At 39.4% G+C, this 23,848-nt stretch overlaps 1 pseudogene; it reads left to right on the top strand.

Moving 5' to 3' along the window:
* LOC118556962 overlaps nt 1-22,827 on the top strand; it is a 24,093-nt pseudogene extending 1,266 nt beyond the window's left edge.
* Nucleotides 22,828-23,848: the final 1,021 nt, after the last annotated feature.

The following is a 23,848-nucleotide window of genomic DNA, read 5'->3' as shown; positions in this document are numbered from 1 at the left end:
TTGAAGTCATCTAATATGTTGGCAGGGCACTCGAATAAATCTGACATCTATGCTATTTACTTTATTCTTTCCTTTTCTAGGAACCATAAGACAGCTCTGCCTGGCATGGACAGAGAAGTCAAGGAGCACTACCAGGTTGTGATTCAGGCCAAAGACATGCGGGACAGATGGGCGGGCTTTCAGGGACCACGACAGTCAGCATCACCCTCTCCGATGTCAACGACAGCCCGCCACGCTTCGCCAACCGTAAGGAGTCCATTTCCTCGCGTACACATATACCTCCACCGATTAAGCAGAGGTTCAAACGCTGAAGACAACACCTGGCATGTCGGCCGTCTGAATTTAATTTAGATTCCTTCCGTGTGACCACCGTGGAGTCTACGGAGATAGGTGGCGCTATCGGGCGCATAAAAGCCGACGATCCGACGTGGGCCATAACGCTGAGATGGAGTACAGCATCGTCGGTGGCCACGACACATTCAACATCATCACTGACCAAGCCACACAGGAAGGAGTCATCCATAATCAAAAAGGTACGGCCTTCTTTAGTAGAGTCTTACTTTTTCTTTCAAGGAAAAGTACATTTTTTAATGTTTCAACTTCAGCAATTAAGTATTAATGATTTCAATTATGGTAAAGTTATACACAAAGTTGTGCATAAATATGTAATGGAAGATTTATGTAACATATTTTCAGTTTCCTTTAGTTTGATACCCCCTAGATTAAATCCAGTGTTACCTGTGTATGATACAATCTCAGCATAAATACAGCGGGGCTGTGACGGACCCAAAGGGTTGTTAGAGAAATAATGCGGAGGACATAATTAGGGGGAAGAAGAGTCGGGACACTGAGGAAAACCAGTAGACAGAGAGAAAGTGGTGGAGCAGTTTAAAACAATTCAATTCAATTCAATTCAATTTTATTTATATAGCGCCAAATCATGAAACATGTCATCTCAAGGCACTTTCCAAAGTCAAGTTCAATCATATTATACAGATTGGGTCAGATTATACAGATTGGTCAAAAATGTCCTATATAAGGAAACCAGTTGATTGCATCAAAGTCCCGACAAGCAGCATTCACTCCTGGAGAAGCGTAGAGCCACAGGAGAGTCGTCTGCATTGTACATGGCTTTGCTGCAATCCCTCATACTGAGCAAGCATGAAGCGACAGTGGGAAGAAAAACCACCCATTACGGGAAAAAAAAACCTACGGCAGAACGGGCTCAGTATGAACGGTCATAACTTACCTCTACCGACTCTGGCGTTGGACCGACTGGGGGACAGAAGACAGAGCAGAGACAACAACAAAAGAGACAAAAAAGCAAAAAGCACACATTGAAAACAAGGTTGGTTATCTTTGAAAACGAATGCTTCATGTCGTCCTGAAGAAATCACCATAGTGAAACAGGGTGGTGGGAGTATCCCGCTGTGGGGGCTGCTTTCCTTCACCACAAACGAGATCCGAGTCGATGGAGAGGTGGACAGAACTAATCACAGAACAATCTTGGACGAAAACGTCTGAGTCCTTAAAAGACTTGAGACCTAAACTGCAAAAAAGGAACTAAAAGTAGGTAAAATATTCTTAAAATTAGTATGCTTCTTGCCCTGAATTTCAGCAAGTAAATAAGATTATTTGCCAGTAAAATCAAATAAGATAATTAGATATGCTGCACTTGAAATTAGATGATGGAGATGAGTTGTTTCCTATTTTAAGTGCTAAAATTTTATTCCATTGGCAGATCATTTAAACGCGCCTGCTCAAATCAAGGACAAATACTCTCATTTTAAGAAAACTTGACCTACTCTTAGTTCACTTTTTGCAGTGTGGGGCGTAGCTACAATGGGGTGGTTCAGATAAAAGCATATTCACGCGGTACAATGGCCTAGTCAAAGATCAGACTAGATCCACTTTACAAACTTGGGCAAGAAAATAGACATTCTGAGCTTTAATTCTTTCGCCAAGCATGAGAAAATGTTTTAGTTTCTATAGGGAAAAAGTTGGTTGAGAAATACTTGCATTATTTTGGATCCAGTTTCCAATTATTTTCTACTTTTTGCATAAAACCCAAATAAAATACATTTGAGTTTGTGATTGTAACAAGACAAAATGAGAAAAAAGATGTGAGGACCTTTGCAAGACAAAGACAATCTGGTGTTTCTGTCTACTTTCTCATCATTCAAAGTTTTTTTAAGAAGCCGCTTAAAGGTTCTCATTGTGTTCTGAAATAGTTTGAAGGTTGAAATTAAGCCCAAACTTATTGCATGTTTCCATTTCATGGAATCTTTGCCATCTTTTGAGCCTGTCTGGATGTACACGCCTCACTCCCAACAATACTACAGAACGTTTAACTCCTGCGTGATTTCTTATGAAGAAAAAATAAAAAAATGGCCCCCCTGAAAACATTTATTCATGTTAAAAAAGATATGACAGGATTTAGTTTTGAAGCGCAGTGTAAAAATCAGATATCTTAAGCCCGCAAAATGAATAATATAAAGGAGTCTTTTGCAAGGAGCTCTCTTTAGTTTTCCCCTAAGATCTTCCAGTATTCCTGACTTGGATTTGTTACTCTGAATTTAGAGAGGGAGTAAGATAAAGACAGACAAATGAAATGCAATGAATCAACATATCAAAAATCCCGGAGGCAGGCTTTCTCTTTTAAATGGAAAAGTCTACAGCCTGCCTTCTCTGGTGCTCTTTCATCTCCAGGCGCTGGATTATGAAAGTAAGAGGGACTACGATTTCAGAGTGGAGGTGAAAAACACCTACTTAGACGCCAGGTTCATCCACGGCGTGCAGTTCAAAGACTACGCCACGGTCAAGGTGACGGTGGAGGACGTGGACGAGCCGCCCGTCTTCGCCCGCAACCCTTACATCATCGAGGTGCACGAGGACACGGCCGCCGGCAGCTTCGTTGGCGTCGTGCTGGCCAGGGACCCCGACGCCGACAACAAGCCAGTAAAGTATGTTTCTCAGAACGCGGAACATGGAAGTTATTTGTGGGGACAAAGGAATAGTAGGAAGTAATAGTATGGGGAAAAAAATGTTTACTTCCTGACTTTATTCCCAGTCCAATTGATTGAAAGTTGTGTCCTTACTTATGCCCTTCCTTCTTTGTGTCCTTTTTCCTATGTTTTTTCTGCTCTCTCTTCCCTATATTCTTCCTTCTGTTTCCTTGTTTTTACTTACATCCTTCCTCCCTTTCTGGGGCTTTCCAACCCTTCATTCCTTCCTTCCTTCCTTCCTTCCTTCCTGCCCTGACATCTGAATTCTTTACTGTCTTGGTCCTTCCTCCTGTGTCCTTTCATCCATTCATCATTAGTGCTATTTCCTTCCTTCCTTCCTTCCTTCCTTCCTTCCTCCTTCCTTCCTTCCTTCCTTCCTTCCTTCCTTTCCTTCCTTCCTTCCTTCCTTCCTTCCTTCCTTCCTTCCTTATCCTTTCCTCCGTGTCCCTTTTAATGATTCCTTTCGTGGTTTTTGTCCTTTTGTTAGTCTGCCCCAGGGCAACTGTGGCTACAAATGTAGCTCACCACCACCAGTGTGTGAATGTGTGTGAATGGATGAATGAATCAATGTAGCGTAAAGCGCTGTGGGGTACTCAGGACTTTATAAAGTGCTATAAAAGTTCAGGCCTTTTACCTTCTGTCATTTTCCTACTTTTCTACTGTTCTTCTACATTGTGCCTCACATGACTTTCTTCATTCTTCTTCATTTCTGTCTTCTTTCTTCTCACGCGTCTTTCTTTCATTCTTCCCTTGTGTTCTTTCTGGCATCCTACCTTCCTTCCTTTTTTGTGTCCTTCCATCCATCCTCCCCTGTGGCCTTTCTCCCTTCCTTCTTTGTGTTCTCCTTCCTTCTCATCTCTGTTCTTTTTGGTTTTTCTTTGGAGATTCCACATTTAAAGCCTGCCCACTGCTATAATTTCTGCCATAAATGCATAGCTAACTTTAGTATTTCACATTTAAAACATGGAAGTTAAAGGGCTGAAGAGCTATGAGGTTTGCCGTTAAAAAGGTGTACGAAGCATAAAAGAGGCAAAGATAACTTTTTAAAGGTTTGTAAGAGAGCATGAGGGCGCGGACTAGCATTAGGCTGAGTTTGCAGCTGTGGAGAATGTGCTGTTGTGTTTGGTACTTGCAGCATTTTTCTGTTGGATTTGTTGATGCTTGTGTTTTCAAGTTTGCACCACTCTGTTTTCTGTAAATCCAGCATTTTTCTATTGCAGTGCATTTAGCCATTCGTGGCGTGTTCAGTCGTTTGCGTCGCGTTTACAGCCACCGTATGTAAGAGACTGCAAAAGACCTGAGATCTGGGTGGAGGTTTAACTTCCAGCTGGACAGCGACCCTCAACGTGCAGCTAGAACTACAATGGAAGATGTTGTTTTAAATGACATCATAACTTTCTGTAATTTCCCTTCCACCTAACAGTTATCCACTGCTTCATATTGGTCTATTACATAAACTCCCAATAAAATGCATTGCAACTGGAGTGGGATACGGGGTTGGAATACTTTTGCTGGTTACTGTAACTATGCACAAAATGAAATCAGCTGCATTCTATGAACTTAAGGCTAAATCAATAGACTCCTAAGCAAACATTTCCTCAACCACCATGTGGTCTTTACGCTTTATTCTTCTAATTTGATCTCTTCGAAACTCATTCTCCCTGCTTCATTTATGCCAGCAGAGAAATCAATACAGAATGAACCATGATAGAGTGGATTTACAGTCTCCTTCTTGTCAGTTTTATACAGTGAAGATGAAAATGTGCCCACCAGGTTTATCTAATCCATCAACCCACCCCCTTGTCAGTATTCCGAGAGAGGAAGGAAGGAGTGTTATTCATGAGGTCCCTTCTGGTGATTTCCCAGCGGAAGATGGCGGCCGCCCTGCGAAGTGAATACAGACGCTGTTTATTTCCCCGAATCATGTAAGCCCCCTCCGCGGCGCCGCGCAAAGTCAAACATTCCTAATTTGCCATATCGATTCGCGAGGCCCGTAGCCGGCGTTCGGCGCACATATGGCAGCCGCCCGTCCCCCGTCACAGGAGAAATGCCACACCGCGCGGCGCACCGTGTTGCATATTCAAATCTCAGCCGAACATGAGAGGTGACTATGACAAATGAGCCGACTCGAGGAAAAAAGGCGTCATCTTTTGACAGCAGAGAATACATTTTCTTTTGGGAGCTACTTCTTTCTTCTTTCTATGCAAATTAAACAAACAAAACCCTAACTTACAGCCTAAAGCCAGAAATTTCAATTATAGCTCAACAAGGTCCAGGGTATATTTTGAAAGATTCTTCTTTTCCAGTTAAAACTAAGATGAAGTTGGGAACTCTACAGTTAAAAAGTGTTCATCCTGCTCGACCCCTTTGACATTTTGTCGCGTTAAAAGCACAGACTTCAATGTAAAGCTTCCCTTTACAGTAAAACCACTACGCTCCGGTGTATATGCAAAACTTACACAGCACATCAGCCTGAACACACGATTCGTATTGTGAAACATGGCAGTGGCAGCATCATGCTGTGGGGATGCTTTCCTTCACCACTGACAGGGTAGCTGGTCATAGTGTATGGGAGGATAGAAGACAAAACAAATGTTTTGAGTCTCAAGTAATATAGTATAGTAATATTTTTCCACCAACTGCACAAGGGTGCTGTTGGTGGCACTGTTGCCTTGCAGCAAGAGGGTCCTGGGTTCAAATCCTGGCTTGGGGTCTTTCTGCGTGGATTTTTCATGTTGCATTCTTCTTTTCTTCTCTCTTTGTTTTTTCCTGTACCCTTATTCACATTTTTGGGATTGTTCTGTTTGCATAGTTGGTTAAAGTTGTTGGCTTATCTGGGCTTGCAATGAGCAACCAGCCTAAGTCGAGAATCTCCAAAGAGTCTGTTTGCTTGTTGATTCCAAACGTTTCCCCATAAATTCAGCATTGCCTCCATCTCTACAAAAAAATAAAATAAAAAATTGAGTTGCAAGAGTTACTGATTAAGGAGCAAGGCTTTACAAAACCACCTGGCTGCATGTGCAAAACAACAATGGCAACAACAACCTTGGTGGCAAAAGCCATCAAGCTTTTGTGATCAGGGTTTTACATCACTGTGAATTCAATTTGACACGCTCGTCTTTGCATATATGTTCTGTTTCAGCTATATTAGGGGGGTTTTCAACAATGAAAAGACTGTCTGGACTTTGACAAGGCCACTTGAAAACCTTTGCATGTTTTTTTAGTTATTTATTTATTCTTCTGTCGTCGTTTAGAGGTGTACATGCTGGTGTGCTCTGGATCTTTGTCCTACCAAATAACTCAAGTTCATCTCAGCTAAATTGAGGTGATGTTCTCTGAAGTCATTATTAGTAATAGTTACCTTGTCCACAGTAAAAGCTGTTGTATTACTATTATTTTGCTTGAAAAGTAAGTAGAGTGTTGGATGATTGGAAAGACGAAAGATTCAGACGTTCAGTTTTGGTGTTCTGGGTTCTTTTGTGACCAGCTGGATAACACGTTTAGGTGCTCTTGGAGTATTTAGGCTGTCCACCACAGGGAAAAGTCATCCCTGTTTCTTGACGATGGTTCTCACTGTGGTTCACTGCAGTCCCAAATTCTTAGAAATGGCTTTGCAACCCTTTCCAGACTGATATATATCAATAACCTTGCTTCTCATTGTTCTCGTATATCTTTAGATTGGGGCATGATGAGCTGCTGTTTTGCGATCTTAGGGCCTTCTCTACGTTGCCAGTCAGATCCAATTTAAGCGATTTCTTGATTTTGTGATCTGTTGCTTTTTGAGGTCATTTAACCTTGAATGCTATTTCAGCGACTTCTTGATCCTCCAGTAAAGTGCAGCTTGTAAAACTGAACTAAGCTTTAAAACAAATGTGGCTAACCTCAGTTTATTCATGATTTAATCAGCGGGGTGGTATTTTTTAGGTAGAGCAAAGTTGGCTTAGATGAATAGATATGTTCCTTAATAAATAAAATCATTCCATTAAAATAACTTACTTTCTATTCCCTAATTTTTGATGACCCAGAGCATTTGATTGGTGCCAACAACATTTGTGGGCTAAAAATATTTTTTTCTCAACACCCCCACCTATGGTTTGTGGGTAATCACTGAAAGACCAACATTGCCAACACAAGCAGCTAAAATGAGCCGCTTCTGCAGGGTGGCTGGATTTATTACTAGGGATGGACAAAGTGCACAGAGTAGAGTAACTTACTTTTCTTGGTAAAAAACACACAACACAGTTGGAACATCTGCTAAGAATTACATAAAATATTGAAAAGCTCCGCTTCCTCATGTCAATGGGAGTTAAAGGTTTGAAAATCATAATCTGGAGAAAAGACATCCAACGCATATGGTTCTTCCTAATAAGACTTCCAGGTTCCTTTCCAGACCGCTGGCTGCTCTTTAACAACCCCTGGCATTAGAGATTAAAAGACAGCTCTACTAACTATGCTCGTTTAAATCTATTGGAGCTAATGATGTCTTCTTTCCCTCTTGCAGATACTCCATTGACCGACACACGGATCTTGAAAGGCTGTTTAACATCGATTCTGTGAACGGCACCATCACAACTCTGAAATCACTCGACAGAGAAATGTCCAAGTGGCACAACATCTCTGTGGTGGCCACTGAAATAAGTAACGTTTCTCAGTACCTTCTATGGTCCTCTTCAGTACCGACCCTTATGACGTCAGAGCATCAGTGATGTTTGGAATCTAATTTTGTTGACTTAGATAACCCACGGCAGACGACTCGAGTGCCGGTGTTCATCAAGGTGTTGGACGTCAATGACAACGCTCCAGAGTTCGCCATGTCCTACGACACATTCGTCTGTGAAAACGTCAAAGCAGGACAGGTGCATGAAAACTGTTGATCGATCAACTCAATTAGCCTTGCATTGGGGTTTTAGATTATTTTGTCAATACTTGTCACCCTGCCACAGATAACAATGCACATATGTGGCCTTTAGAGAGGTACGACCCAAAGTTTAAAACATGGACAGAGTAGCCATTTTTAACCCATACATTCTTGTCTGTGTTTCTGTTTTGCTGTCTAAAGAGTAGCACTGGTCGTGGTTCCATGAATATTTTTAATGCGCATTTTGAAGTATCGCATTAGAAGGGGTTAATGGAAACGGGAAAATAACAACCAACTCACCAAATGTTGCGAAAAAAAAAAGTTTTCACGCTCGCTTGAGGTGGCTTTTGACTTATTCGAAAAACAGTAAATGTGCTAAAGAGGAGATGCAAACATATTGGTCGAATCACTTCTGACGTGGTGATAGAAATGCTTGAAAACAAGTCTAGAAGCAACAGGTACGTCTACATTGACGGAAAGATATTCATAGCCTCGCTCCATTACTGATCTGTGGTCCGTGCTACTTAGCAACATTTACTTCCTGTTTATTATTACAGCCCACGTCAATGTATGATGACGTTACGCAGAGCATCTCCAGTTAATTCGCTACAAACCAGTAAATTGGAAACACGCCTGACGCACTTTTTTTTTTTGCTGTTATTTTAAAAGTTTGCTCAAAATTCGCTTCAGAATTGGGTGGAAACATAGTTACTTATTCACTATAGCAGTTAATGACTCAGTATTTCCAGAGTGTGTTCTTACTTTAATCAGCAGATTTAAGCCACTGTGGGTAATGATCCTTACACCAGTGGTGTCCAAGCTTTGCTATGATGGCCATAAAGTAAAAAAGTTCCTGCGGGACACTACAATTTGATTGCAAAATTATTTTAGTGTGATCTTTTTTTTTTCATATATATATATATATATATATATATATATATATATATATATATATATATATATATATATATATATATATATATATAAATAAATAAATAAATAAATAAATAAATATATATATATATATATATATATATATATATATATATATATATATATATATAGGCAAAATTGTCTTTTTATGCTCAGCAAAATCGACTTTGGAGTAAAGGTCACAAGAGATATTTTCAAAACAATCTCCTTACATTTTCAAGATATGGCCTACTTTGTGTTGCTCCATCATACAACATCACTTATAAAAACATTGCAGTTTGTGGTTGTGACGTAAGAACACTTTTATAGGACTCTTTAACATCTTCACTGTATTTATACACCAATGTTCTATGTGCAGAATATCTATGCTCCACAATCCATGCCCAATAAATCCCAGCATTAAGTAGAATTTTGATTGTTTTCTCATGCCTAATACTCGTTATTTGTTGTTGCCTCTTGCAGCTCATTCAGACAATAAGCGCTGTTGACACAGATGAGCCGCTTGTCGGGCACAAGTTTGTCTTCAGTATAAGTGGCACCAACCCAAACTTTACCATCGTTGACAAGGAAGGTAAGATTACAGTCAGTTCACAGTACACATTTATTGTTATTTACAACAGAAGCAATACCACACAGAACATCAACACTCTTGTTTTTATTGATCTTCTGGTAACTTAAACTATTATCTTGTCTAGGTAAAATGAATTATAAAATTGCCTATGATTTCCAAAAAAAAACTATAAACATTTTGGATTTTCTTTGATTCAATCAGGGTTCCAGTTTAGCATACAGGCTCAAATATATATATATATATATATATATATATATATATATATATATATATATATATATATATATATATATATATATATATATGTACTTCAAGCATAAATATTGTATAAAGTGGTTTTGAAGGTTTTAGATTGCCGTTTAACTTGTTTAGATCAAGGTCTCTTGGCTTCCTATTAGGGATCATAACAGTTTTTACTGGTGCATTGCAGCTAGTATATGCCATTATCAATGATTACTTTGGCCATATTTCTAAGCACTGAGTATCTCCTAATTCAGGGCAGTCCAGGTAGGCTGCAGTTCTGGAATATGACTGCATCGGAGGAGAATGGGTTCCTGGTTACAAGTTTAATTCTTTAAAAACCATTGGCAGTTAATCTGGGTCTTTCTATCTCATTGTGTTTCTTGTTCCTGCTCACTATTGCCAACATGGTTTTTGGTTCTTTGCTTATGCCCCAATATCACGTTAGTTTCAAGACTGCTGGATTCCTCAGTTTTTGACTTTTCAATGTGTTAAATCTCTCTTTTGGTCCAGTTTTTACTGAGGAATAGAAGCTGCCAAATAATTATGCATGTCTTGATGCAAGATGTTGTTCTCCTTAGGCCACACTCTCCCTTATTACACAATTACACATTACCTGACATGCTGAAACCCAATAAGCATCCATGTGTGTACAGCTTTGACTTGGAAAATGTGCATAGCAACAAAGAATTGCCCACACAGTGTAGTTTGAGTGTATTGCTACCTCTTAACTGAACAGTTTTCTCCAATGCAGCAGCAGGTAATAAGCAGGATCTCTTTGTTAACCTTAATTAGAATTTTTGTTTTCTCATTTTAGCAAAAACTTGACGTTTAGCAAAGTCCATACTGAATCAAAGGTTAATCTAGGCATAAGTTTTGTTTAAGAAAGCATCTATTTTTTGATCCACTTGTAAATTCTTAGTAAACTTAGTTTTTACCTCAACCGTTTAGACATTAACGATTGGGAGTGATCCCCCAGAACTGTTACCACTTGTGATTCCGCTTGTGAATCGAGGAAATGAAAACAACGCCATCGGTTTGGTTGAACTGAACCGTCTTGGCCTGACAAGGTTCATCTGCCTCCGTCTTTTTTTTTTTGTTGCTGTTGCAGATAACACTGCCAATATCCTGACGAGGAGAGGGGGGTTCAGCCGGCGTGAGATGAGCATGTATTTCCTCCCCGTTGTGATCTCCGACAACGACTACCCCATCCAGAGCAGCACCAGCACGCTGATCGTCCGCGTGTGTGCCTGTGACAGCCGAGGGAACATGCAGTCCTGTAACCCGGAGGTCCTGCCCTTCTCAGATGGCCTCACCACCGGAGCTCTCGTGGCCATACTGCTATGTGTGATTATCCTGCTCAGTAAGTGCCCTCCTGTACGAGCAAGTGTATGTGACTGTGGATAATTGGACCCTGTTGTTGTTCCTGTGTCATTTGTTTCTTTGTTCAGGAACTGACAAGAATGACTACTTTGCTACTGTCTGATATCTATGCGTCATACATTTTGGCTATTTTTTAAAGTTGTGATATTGCTCTTTATTTGCCGTAAAGGGACTAACAGCTAAACTGAGTAAATGAGGCAATATTTAAGCCTCTCTTGAAAAAAAAACTGCTGTGATTGGGGAGCTGCAAGGTTCCTAGTCTAGGGAAATATGGAAAATTATAGAATGTGATATTCAGATTTAGGCGTTATCCTCAGTGCGTGTTATAGTTGTGTTTTATGCAACAGTGACAGACAGATGCATCTGTCTGTAATATATTAGTGAATTCAATTAACCCTTCTACAATATTCTATGTGAAACAAATTATATAGATTAATTACACACCTTTATTTCTGTTAATTATTTATTTTTTTATTTATATAGTGCCAATTCACAACACGTCATAGTTATAGTTGTGATATTGCTCTTAATTTGCAGTAAAGGGACTATATATATATATATATATATATATATATATATATATATGGGCTTATAGAAAACTATGTTTAACATCTGCTCAAAGATTATTTTCAACACACACTTTTATTGTGACGAACAAGCCTCATATCAGTAAATTCAAATGTATTGAATATGGCTCTACATATGGTTTTTGTATATCCAAATCAAGGTTAAAATGTCTGTAGAAAACCCACATGGAAGAAAATAGAGAACCATCTTTTCACTAGAAACAAATCCAACCAAAACCTCCCTGAAATCAATACAACACTACTAAAAAGATGCTGTTCTGCCAGTGCCTCTCTTTGTCAGCCAACAGCCTGGCATCTCAATGTATTAAAGCAATGAGTAACTCACAGCACATTAGCACATTGATAGAAAGAGATGTCACCCTTAAACTTCACTATCTCAGAGTGCTTATAATGAGAGACTCAAGAGCGCATTGCTAGTAATGGCTATTTAGTCAGTCAATAATAAAGACAGCTCAGCAGAGAACAAAGTGAATGAAGGAGAATAGTCATTTCAGTCATTTAGTAGTCATTTTATTTCTTTGGGAGACCTATTACTGAGAACATGCAGACAGTTTTGCCCTTTCTGTTTGTAAATGTATATTCAGAAGCTGCTTTATATGGAAAATTTTCAGCAGGAGAGTGGGTGCACACCTCACTGTGAATTAAAAAATCTGGGCGTCTTGAAGTGTTTTTGTTTAATCAACTGTAACATATCATCTTACCAGATGAAACTAGTGTTTTGCTGTCACATCTTACAATGTGACGTTCCAGTGTAAAGTTACAGCGTGGTGGTAAAGTGTCATGTTAAAGTCTGATGTTACAATGTGACATTGCAATGTTTTGTTATAGTGTGAAGTCACGTAATGACACTACAGACTAATATTACAGTATGCTATTAATATGCACTCCAACAGTATGCTGTTACAATGTAGCATTATAGTGTAACTATACTGTGGGACCCTACAGTGCAATGCTACAGACTGACACTATATTGTGACATTATAGTGGGATATTACAGCGTGTAACTTCCATGTGCCATAACAGTGGAGTGTTACAGCGTGCGAGTGTAATGCTACAATGTGACCTTACAGTGTAGCCTTATAGTGTGACAGTACAATACGACGATAAAGCCTGGTACTACATGTACCATTACAGTAGGGTATTACAATGTGTAACTTTGATGCACCATAACAGTGAGGTGTTACTGCATGCTGTTAGAGTTTAATGTTACAATGTGACCTTACAGTGTAACCTTATAGTGTGACATTACAATATGACGACAAAGCCTGGCACTACATGTAACATTACAGTAGGGTAATACAATGTGTAACTTTGATGCACCATACCAGTTGGGTGTTATGACATGCTGTTAGTGTGATGCTACAATGTGACGTTACAGTGTAGCCTTATAGTGTGACACTACAATGCAACGATAAAGCTGGGCACTACACGGTAACATTACAGTAGGTTATTACTACGTGTAACTTCCATGTGCCATAACAGTGGGGTGTTACAGCATGCTGTTAGAGTGTAATGTGACCTTACAGTGTAGCCTTATAATGTGACATTACAATGTGACGATAAAGCCTGGCACTACATGTAACATTAGAGTAGGGTATTACAACGTGTAAATTTGATGTGCCATAACAGTGGTGTGTTACAGCGTGCTATTAGAGTGTGATGCTACAATGTGACGTTACAGTGTAGCCCTATTGTGTGACACTACAATGCGACGATAAAGCCTGGCACTACATGTAACATTACAGTAGGGTATTACAACGTGTAACTTTGATGCGCCATAACAGTGGCGTGTTACAGCGTGCTCTTAGAGTGTGATGCTACAATGTGACGTTACAGTGTAGCATTATAGTGTGACACTACAATGTGACGATAAAGCCTGGCGCTACACTGTAACATTACAGTAGGATATTACAATGTGTAACTGCAATGCGCCATAACGGCGGGGTGTTACAAAGTGATTATTTTGTTATGCATGCATGATCGGTATGCAGGACTGCTGCAAAGTCAACGGCACAATGTTGGCGTCAATGACTAAGTGACGTCAATGGATCTATTGGGTTTCCTTAGATAGAAAACTTTTGACCATCTTCTTTTATGATTGTATCGAATTGACTCTAAAGTGTTAACCTGACTCCGCCAGATGGATTTGCTCCGCATATCCATCTGGAAACCTTCCGTTGAAGTAATTTTGGGAAGGGGCGAAAATACTGGTTAGCTGATTGGCCTATGTTGGTGATAGACGGGCCAAATAAACCAATCAGATCAACGAAGCATATCACATACTAACAGACCGACGACGAAAACACAACCACAAGCCAAGCTACTCTTGCTGCTGCAGGTAAGGGCTCGTTAGCTCAGCAAAGAAATACTCTGTAATTCCGATAAAACTTGCTCGATAGCCCCGCTAACGCTAGTTTCATCAGCTGAAGCCGCCATGTTCTTTAGACTGAACTGTCGAACTTCTCGTTGCGTCACACCTCAACCCGCCTCAAAGCCAACGCTGATTGGACGTTCGTTTGGTGAACTGCTCCAAATTTTCTTTAACAGAAAGTAGCCAGACTGATCTGCGAGTGAAACCTTGAAAGCTCGCGAGGTCAGGATGGTCTCACGAGGCTACTAAAGTGTCAACGCGTGTTGTGAATTGGCACTATGTAAATAAACTGATTTGAAGCTGATTTAAATTTCTAAGATGGAAGTTCCAAGGTGGGGCCACAGCGTAACATTACAGTATGGTGTTACAGTGTGTTTTTATTGTCTGACCCTACATTATGACATTACAATGTAGCCTATGACACTACACATCATTGTAGCGTGACACTACAATGTGACGATAAGGCATGGCGCTACATTGTGACCTTACAAGGGGAAATTACAATGTGTTATTGCAATGTGTCATAAAAGTGGAGCGTCACAAAGTGATGTTTTTGTACTGGATGACTGAAGATCCAATGCAAGTGTCTACAGTAATACATTTCAGTGTAATATCACAATGTGAACTTACAATGGACTATAACAGTGAGTTATTACAAAGTAAGGATTGTGTAACAACACTGAAGTTAGAGTGAGGAAAAAACGTCTGATTTTAAACTCTGGACCTAAAGAGTGCCTTTTCAATGAGCTGTTAAAATGTAATGCGACAGTCTCACCTTAAAGTTAGGCTCTACATTGTAATGCTACCCAGGTAAAGCCGCATGTTATGCTAGAGGGACATTTCAATGTGACACAACAGTCCGACCCAACACTGTTGCACAATAGCGTGACATTAACACGTGATGTAACAGTGTGAGGTTACAGTCAGCCGTACTTACCGACATATGGTTTATGCTCACCCACCCAGGCTATTACACAGTTCTTTTAATGCATCTGGACTGCATTCATCGTCTCAAGTTCAAAATCTACAATTCTGACCGAATACAGTTTGAGATACTATGAAATGTCAATTTCATAAAGAAGATATTATTTGTGTTTATTTTTGGTATTAGGACTAAATACGTATTACCCAAGTTATGACTAATAAAATCCTTTTGACAGTATAAATTGTCAATATTTTGTTTAAAACAGTAATTAGACACATACTAAATCTGCTCCTGACAGGAAGCACAGCTCTTTTATTACATTTAAAGATTATTGCTATGGACTTAAAGTGACTGAAGAGGAGATGCCAGCATGAGATTCTTACCCTCTGATTCCACAGAGTCAAACTGTTTTCTTTTCAAACTCCTGCCCCACATAATTGTTTAGGAACAACACATCAGAACGTGTTGCAGGTCGTTCCAACCCATGTTTATGTTGCATAGAGAAGTAAAAGTTTAATTAGTAGACGCCTTCCACAGACAGAACTAATGCTGCTCAGGAAACCAATAAAAGAGCTATTAAAATTAAATGCTGATGAGGAAAAAAAATGTGCCACTGTCTATCACTAAAGAAAGCCTGTTTAAACATGAAACTGCTTTTTAAAAGAGTCCACAGAGTCAGATAAATGTAGCTGTAGAGGTAGACTGCTGTGGACTGAAAGGCTCGGTCCAACCTGGTCTTAAAGTCTGGTACCTGGAACAACTCTGAGTGAAGACAGCGAGCAGCGGTATGTTTTGTGTGACGATTACACATGTAATCTTGGCCTAGCTGTCTAGTGTTCTGGTTATTAGTATTAGTTTTTTTACCCTAAAAAATAAAAGTAGAAAAAGTAGAAAAATGGGATGATCTTGCCTGCAGAGCATGTCAGCAGTCTGGTCGTGCCGTTGTGTGTGGATTGGAGGCGGAAAAGGCATTATTTTTTTCCAAACCAGTAATCAGGGCACTGGAATTATCTAAACGTGGTGACAAATAGATAATTCTTTCCAGTTCATTTGAACAGACCGTATATAGCAGTATATAAGTGTCCCTTAGATGAAAGAAACAGGAATGAACACAGGAGACGAACTGAATACACCAAGATTAAAGAGCTGGACTAAAGGATGCAGGGGCCTGAATAATTTTTGTACGTGGTTCAGGAGGAGCTATAATCATGGTCTTAGTCATTTTGGTTTTTAAAAGAAGGCAATTGGTGAAAAGCAGTGGACCAGGGTGGACAGCATTTCCAGCCAATGAAGCTTAAAAGACATATACAGAATAAATGATACCCTGGAGAATTTAGCAACAGTGTTGTTGCCTGTTAAATCTCTGCATCCTTTTGTTGATGCTTACATGGCGTTTCACGCTACGTAAAGGGACAACAAGGCACCCAGTCCTGTGCTTTCACACCAATCCAACCTTTTGGCGAGTCATTGTAACTGTGTAAAATTACATGTAAAATGCATATCAATGACAAGCCAATGCGTGGCTGAAAATGGCAAGCTATTTGTATGCATTGGAGTGAGACCATTTCATTCCGAGGCAGCTGCCCTGTGTTTCACTTAAAATTCATGCCTATCTTATTTTTCCACATAAGCCCCACATCGTAGATGAGCAGGGTAGGAAGGCAGAGATGAAAAGGGCTTAGAAAATCCAATCAAGTCTCGAAAGAAAACTGGAGTTCAAACTACAGATTTTACATTCACTCTGACGCGAACGCACAAATTATACAGACACAATCAGGAGGGACGACTTTTTCTCCTGGCTGTGAAAAAAAAAAAAAAAAAAAAAGGGCCTGTGCTCCAGTAAACCGATGTACTTCAATCCCAAAATTGCACAGCGCCTGGTAAAGGTATTCAGACCCTTTGAACTTTTCTTCGTTCTGTCACGTTACAACTACAAATGTCTGTGTATTTTATTTAGATCGTCTGTGAGAATGCAACACAAAGACGCACAAAGCAAAATGACACAGTCTGCTCCGAATTGTTTACATGTACTATCTGAAACGTGTCGCATGCAAATTGCTTGAACAGCGACGTGTCTCAATAATCACATTTTGATTCTTCAAAACTGAAAAGGGCTATTTTTTTTTAGTCATTATAGGCCGGACATTTAATCACAGAGTACTACAAACAACAAATAGTTTCCCGGTGAAAATAAGTTATTAATAACCTTAAAACAAAAATAAGCACCCCAGTAGAGCCGAAACAACCATGTGTTCTGGTCAAGGATTTCTTTGTAACTTGGCTTGACTTTCATTTTGGTTCTCATGAATGCGTAAACAAATGTTTCCAATGTCAATTTTCCTCACATAATTAGCTGTATCTATATGACCAGGAATAACCAATTTAGACTTAAAATCTCATTTACAAGGATGCTCTGGAGGGAAATGGCTCTAAATACCCCCACATGTTGCAAAAAGCTGTGTAAAAGTTATAAAAATAATCTAAATAACTTAAGAAAAAGATCCTTGAAAATTAGCATTTGTGTGTGGGCGTATTCACTGCTGTTTATAAGAAACCCTGACTCTTACCATGTGCTACCTGACCCACTAGTCATCTTGCCAGAGTGGATTTTTTTTTTTGACTGACCAGACTAATGACACAAGCAGTTCAGAGAAGACCAGCTTTTCTTCCATCTGCCTGTATTTTAAATTCCAAATATATGAATCTGTTTCTGTTTCTGGTAGGCAGGTTTCAACAAGCCTCTCAAGTGTACTGAAGGTTGAATTTTTATGCCTCTCGTGTTGAGCAAAATATCATGACATCTGCTCATTATCTGAAGCTTTTTTGCCTTTGAAACCCCCCTGACAGACTGTCTCATTCACCTCCATTTGACTCCGATATGCAGGATGCCGGAATTGCACTTATCTGTTTTCTAACATGTGCACTGGCCAGTCACAAATGTCCTAATGCCTGAAAAAGCCTTAGCCATCTCTATGCAACCCATGCTGAAAGCACTGCAATTAACGCGTAGGTGGGAGGCAAGTAGAGGACTATGGTTCCCACTGTGAGGATTATAAAAAAGGGAGAGGACGCAGAAGTAGAAGAGCAGGATTTAATCAGCTAAATATGGGAATTACAGAACAAATTAAATTTAAATACAGAGCCTTGCAAAAGTAACCAGGTTGTTGCTTGTATGCAACATTTTCACCCGTTGTCACATTTCCACGACAAACGTCATTGTAGTTGATTTGAAAGGTGTCATTGGAGAAGACAACCGTTGTTTCTTTGTTTTAACATGTTCATCATCACACAGCTAGAAAGACGGACATCCGTATGCATTTACTCCCACTACCATCGGGGTGATTGTATTCGGGACCATGTACTATCCAGTTCATCGCCACACCCGGTGTTTTGCAAGTGGGCCAAGATGTTCAGTGTTGTCCTCTTGTGAGCAGAGCACCTTCTTCCTCATGGTACATTTGTGCCCTACATGGTCTGTGGCAAACAACAAACTGGACTTCCTAAGTCTTTCCTTGACCAAAGTCTTTTTTCTTGCCACTTTTGAACGAGCGTTACATTTACTAGCCATTGACTTCTGAAGGTAATCGATTGGGCCATAGTTGTTATTTTATTTTTCTTTTGGGGGGGGGGGGGCTTTGACCATAAATGGGAATGGGAATTTAACTAAACCTGTAAGAGAAATTAATTTCAAGTACGAAAAAGTTCAACGGGTTTGGATACTTTTACAAGGCACTGTACAGTCAAACTCCAAGAATATCCCAGATAGTCTTTTACCCCTGAGATGAAATTTGAAGATGTTCTCTGAAGAGTATAAAATGGGATCCTCGAACCACAGTGCATTTTATAAAGTGAATGTGCCATTCAGGAGAAAAAGGGGAAGAAAAAGCTTTTTCACTGAATCTTTTATAATGGGAGGTGAACGCCCGAGGCAGAGTTAAGGATTTGTCACTGGTAGCGAATGTGTCTCCCTTCTGCTTTTTGCTCCCTAATGCATGACACATGTTTGGAGGCACGCATCTTATGCTCTGCTTTCCCTCTCTGCTGTTTTTGTGCAGTGATCGTGGTGCTGTTCGCTGCCCTGAGGAGACAGAGGAAGAAGGAGCCTCTGATCATCTCCAAAGAGGATGTCAGAGACAACGTTGTCAGCTACAACGACGAGGGGGGAGGAGAGGAGGACACTCAGGCCTTTGATATCGGCACGCTGCGCAACCCGGAGGTGATGGATGCTAACAAGCTTCGCAGGGACATCATACCCGAAATGCTGTTTTCCTTTCGGAGGACATCACCGATAAAGGATAACACAGATGTGAGAGACTTTATAAACGGGAGGCTGCAAGAGAACGACTCGGACCCCACGGCTCCTCCTTATGACTCCCTGGCAACATACGCTTATGAGGGTACCGGTTCACTGGCAGAATCCCTGAGTTCACTCGAGTCTGCTGCTACTGAGGGGGACCAGGATTATGATTACCTCAGCAACTGGGGACCACAGTTTAAAAAGCTGGCTGAGATGTACATAGGGAGGAGCCCTGACAGAGAGACCTAAACAAAGCCATCTGTCTCTCTATAATCCAAACTCATTTCTAATGTCTTTTTGGCTAACTAGCTAGCCAGACACCTATTTGTCTAGTTAGTTAACTAGCCTATCTGTCTTAATATCTATCAAGCTATCTGTTTGTCTAGTTTGCTAGCTAGCTTGATGGTCAACTGGTTGTCTGTTGGATTCACCTACAAATGTGCGAGAAAACGCACAAACTCATCTGCACTAAGACAACAATGTCTTAACTCCACATGTGGACGCTGACATGGAAACTGCAAAGCTGTGTTCGAAATGTTCACTCACTGTATCATGTTTAATTTGCACCGGACTGAGTACCGGAAGCCAGGTGGATTAGCATTTTTAGCACCAGTTCAGTCTTACAATACCTAATAATTATGTATCCCCTCTCAATAGTCAGATACACTGGAATACGCCCCTAAATCTAAGGGTGATGGATTATTTATTTTATTTTTTTTTCAGTTTTGGCTGAATAGATCTCTCCTCGTTACAGAAACATTGAAACTTCTGACATAAATTACATTTTACCCATAAACTTGTTTGTTAGACTATATCCACAAACACAAGAATAGACTGAAGCCGTTACTGTATGGCTGCCTTCAACAGACAACATTTACAATGCCTACTAAAAGCTCACCAGAAAATGTTTCCAAATTCTTAAGTTTAAGCTGGGAGATGACAAGACATGTAAAACATAAGGGAACATATCATACCTTAAGGATTATGAACAATGTAATGTAGTTAGTGGTCCATGGCAAATATTGGTACGAGTATGTTCATATTAATGTGTGTGACTAAAGTTAACATTGCTATGCTTTTATGTTTGGATGTCATGGCAAAGGTTAGGATGGTTTGGCTAACATTAGCATTGATATGACAACATTAGCACGTTTAGGCTAAGTTAAGTCTTTATCATTAAAATCCAGTTGTATAAATGTTAGCATTTTTTGACTAATATTGGTAGTAATATGCTCATCTTAACATGCTAAATAGGCTAGCCAACTCGGCACCTCCAAAACACGGGACAACTTCACGGGAATTGGGTGGGGTTGGGGTGGGGAGGGGCTGAAAGCATCATCTCAATATCAAAGCTGTGGTGTACTTTAGTTACTCGTGTAGCTACAGTGGAAAAAATAAGGTGCCCCAATTATTATGTCTTCTGTTTTTTGGCATTATGCATGGTTCACTCTTCAATTAATTCAATTACTCTCCCAAAATAACTTCAAGCTGTCATCACTGGTACTGGAGAAAAATTTGCCAAGTCCAAATCTGTCTTACTGGGGATTTCCCAACACCTATTCTTTTATGGTGCATCTCATACGCTGGGTTGTCTGACTATCAAAACAACTCCAAAGTGAATTAAACCTATTTTATTCTTAAATGTTGCACAGTCTTATAAAAAAAATCCTAAACTTCGCTCAGCATTTTCAAGTGGCTTTAATTGTTGTATTTTCCATCCATCAATTTATTTAGTGGCTATACCCAGTTTTTCTTTAATGATAATAATAATACTAATAATAATAATACTAATAAGTCTAACCAAATCACCAATAGGTTATAGTTTCACCTTTTCGTTTATCTTGATAGAAGAAAACAACAAAATGAGACTTTAAAACCCAAGTATGTACTGGTCGTACCCTGTACCATTGTACTACTATACTGAACAATATAGTGGGTGAGGAATTATAGTTAAAATGTCAAATACAATTACAACATTACTGACTGACTATAGTGAACTATACAGCAAATGAGTGTACGACACCTAAGTATTACCACAATAAAACAAGCAAGCAATTAGCAGTAGTTACCACCAGGGTTGTGCTCATGTTAACGCACAAGGACCAATACTGGCATAAATATAAATTTGCACATTCTAGAAGGCTATGGCTAAAGTACTGACATTGTGGCAATTGTTAGTTTTAATGCATTCGCTGATGTTAGTATTTTAAGATCAAAGTTAATATGTATTTGCTAACATATGCAAGCTATTGCTGCCAGTGTTAGCCTCATGCTATGGCTTATTTTAGCATGCTCAGTTGGCTTAGGCAGGAGTTAATTATGGTATACTTTGACCAGCGGGGTTGTTTACTGTTATTATACCATGTAATGAATTACTATGACTGGATGAAAAAAATATATAGTTACCATGTTAAACATCAAAATTACTGATTTTAGGTGAATGGACAATTCGAACACAGGGTAAAGGCTGTTACATACTCCACGAGAAACAAGACATTTGTTCTTGTTCCCTGAGCTGCGTCCTAGCCCTGCTTTAGGAGTTCTTGCTGCTTGTTCTTAACACATCATCTGCGCAAAACTTTTTGTTTTCCTCGCTGGATGTCCAACAAATGTTGTCAGGATTTGGATAGACATGGTTAAGTTGGAAAAGCGGAAATGTGTCATGCATCTGTCTCATGCGGAAACATCTCATGCAAACGAAGACATTGTATTTGCCCTGTTAAGCTCTGTTGGTATTGAGCGGTTGAACATACCATCTGCGTTTACTTGTTTTCCCCATTTATTTTTTCAGCAATCGGGAGTAACATCAACGACTCCTCTTTCTACTCTCCGTCAAACATTTTGTTCTCCTCCTCCTCTTCCTTCATCAATTCGAAAACTGCCCTCTCTGCCAATGTGGTGTTGTTGTGTAGTCTGTCAAATTTCCATAATCTTAGTGTGGGTGTGATGTATGCTACAGTGCGCTGGACTTTCTAGGAGTTTGACACCTGAGTTTCTTGTAAAGTATGAATTTACAGAGCCAAAAAAAAAACAACAACATTGTTCTTGTTCTTGCCACCTCGAAGACAAGAACAAATTTCTCAGTTCTCACAGAGTATGTAACAGGCTTAAGACTTGAACTGAGTTTTCTATATCGAGATACAATATAATTCTCAATCTTTTGCTGTTTTTGTCATAATCAGTAAAGATGCCTTTAAATTTTAGGATTTTTTGTGAACAATGGTGTGAATAATGTGTTTTGTAATAAAATCATGAAAGATAGTAGTATTGTATACTATCAATGTTCAATAGTGCCGGTTATGGGTGGGAAATGGGGGGGAAGGAGTACGGTGGCTTTTCCAGCCAACTCCATTAAATACTGTAAATGTAAAAAGTGTTTTTAACGATGGACATCGTATATACTATTTGCTATATCTGTTTGACGAGCAATGTTCATGTGAATGGTTGGTGGAGTTTTTTTTTGTCAAACTGTGAATTCATTTCATCATGTAGGTGTAATATGTAATGGAAAGTGTACGTCGTAGGAAACTGTCACACGTTGCTTTCATGCTATTTGAATGCTGAGTCGCATTGTTTTATATTTATATTTTTATACTTATTTTCTTAATAAAAGGAATTGAAAGGGGTTAAGCCATACTTCTTTTCAATTTTCCAAGATTTTTGTTCATTGTTAACTATTATTTGAAAATACTCCAACAGTAAATTTGTCAAAGACCCAAAAGTGTGGATGTTTAAAATCACTCCACCCACCCAACTTAGTTAATATGGCTTTATGCTGTAAGATATACATACAAATATATATTATAATATAAAAGTATCAACCAATGAAATGATAACACAAGTTGTTATAATTTTAGAAATATGAGTGTTGCTTAAATGTTTTTGGCCAAACACAATTAACTTGATATAACCACTTTACTAATATATCCTTCTTGCAACATCTGAGGGCCTGGACTTTTTTTCTACTTGTTGGTCAGACGTGCCTGTAATTGTACAATTAAACTGATACGTGTAAAAAGAGCCCATCTACGGGGATATTTCTGCTTAAAACTGTGCTATGCAGTTTTACCTAATTAACTCAAATTTGATTTGTTAAATTAGTAAAGTGAAGATTTACATGGTGGTTTATCAAGTGAAGCGGAGGAAGTCAGGATAAATATTATTTTAGAGCAGTAGCTTGGGGACTTACCAAACAAGAATCCCCGAGGGGGGGGCTGGTTGAAAAGCTTTATTTATTTTTTAATTCCCTACAATGGCGGATCAAGTAGAAAAAGTAACATTTTGGTAACAGCGATGTGAACTTATCACCCCTTTCTAAACAACATTGCTATTCCCTACTTTATAAGGGATCTACTGTGTTGCGTATGCAAGTCTCAATTTTCTCCACCCAATCAGTCCATGTTTGACTCATGTGGGTTTAGCTTAAAAACAGCAATGCAACCGTGGAAACGTTTCCCAGATACAATGTGCCCCGCTAGTTGAATGGTTTCTTGTTTATTTGGCTCAAATTTGTAGACAAAATTAGGCTGCTTAATTTATTTATTATGGCTAAACATGCAGGAGGAACATTTGGAGAGTGTTTACTGATTCAACGTGATCTGCAGACATAAGTATAAGTTTGCCACTGACAGAGGAGACAAGAAAAGTTAAGACTGCCGTAAAACAAAGCACTTTCTGA

This window comes from Fundulus heteroclitus, chromosome 21 (genome assembly GCF_011125445.2).
Source record: "Fundulus heteroclitus isolate FHET01 chromosome 21, MU-UCD_Fhet_4.1, whole genome shotgun sequence".
NCBI classification, from domain to species: domain Eukaryota; kingdom Metazoa; phylum Chordata; class Actinopteri; order Cyprinodontiformes; family Fundulidae; genus Fundulus; species Fundulus heteroclitus.
Note: the sequence above shows the minus strand (reverse complement) of the source record. Positions and strands in the feature narration are given on the sequence as shown.